Genomic DNA, 1,250 nt, shown 5'->3' with positions numbered 1-1,250 from the left:
AGGCTTTCCAGTAAAGTTAAGAAGGACTGAGTTATTTCTAGTTTCTAGACACTAATGTATTTATTTAACTAAATTTCAACACCGTCAATGACGCACAGTACTGGCTAAAGGTATCATGCTCGGGGAGATCCCGATTAATACACCAATACTTACATCATCTTCAAACGAGAAGTTGAACCATGTTACGCGCAGCTCTGACTACTACGATGAACAAAGGATTTTTCCCCTCGTGTTGAGACGGCATGTATAACCAGATCAAGAAATATCTATTTTGGGAGACCACAGACATTTCTGTCCTGTATACATCTTATACATGTATTATGTTTCTTTGTCGATTACCGGACCTCCCTTTGAAAAAAGGGAAAAGTAACATTTCTGTGGGTCGAACTGAAAGTCATGTTTCCTCTTTGAATCATAGCTTCTGTTAAATTGGCTATATATTCACTATTTACATTTGTTATGGTGTGTATATGTCTGCGTGGCATCGGAAGCCCACCTGATTTTTTAAAAGTATGCCGACAGTGAAATAAAAAAAGGAGTACTTTGGGCAAGTAATATACCGATGACTATTTTTTAAAGAATAAGAATGAAAGAACATTTTTTCATGAGAAAAAAAAGCGCTAGTTGATAGGGATGGGTGGGTTTGTAAAATAAGATATTAATGAATAACAAACCAGAAACCAAGCTAATTCTCAAATACGTAGGCTATAAATCCTTTCTGCCCAAAATCATTTTTAGAATCTTACATAATTTCTTTTATATCACTTTTTTCCGTCAAAACACAAATCCCCGGCTACTCCATGAGCAAAATTAGCATCGTCAATTTGTAGGAAAGAGCGACTCAAACAAAGACACTGGTGATGTGAGAGATGGGTATGTGAAAGTGTCAGAAAAAGAGTAAGAGAAAATTGTGATACGATTTTTTCGGTGCGGAGTGGTGACTACAAAATAAATTATCCATTATTATGCTTGTAATGACCCCGACCAGTCTAGCGCTATGACAAAGAACATTATGACATTATGGCAATTGTGAGAAGAGGAGACAGCAAGGTGTAGGTGGTTAGCGGGCGCCCCAGAGTGGTTTGCTCTATCTATTCTATCAAACATCTATGGTCCTCCTCATTTCGCCTCCTTTTCTTTGAATATTAATCTCAATAACGTCTCTAATCTTCGGTACTTTGGTGGCTTTTTTGTGCTTCAATTCCCGTAAAATTCCTACATGTACTAAAACTGAAACTCCTACTAAAACT

This window comes from Aplysia californica, unplaced genomic scaffold (assembly GCF_000002075.1).
Source record: "Aplysia californica isolate F4 #8 unplaced genomic scaffold, AplCal3.0 scaffold00532, whole genome shotgun sequence".
In the NCBI taxonomy this organism is placed as follows: domain Eukaryota; kingdom Metazoa; phylum Mollusca; class Gastropoda; order Aplysiida; family Aplysiidae; genus Aplysia; species Aplysia californica.
The sequence above is the reverse complement of the archived record's forward strand: the minus strand, read 5'-3'. Positions refer to the sequence as shown.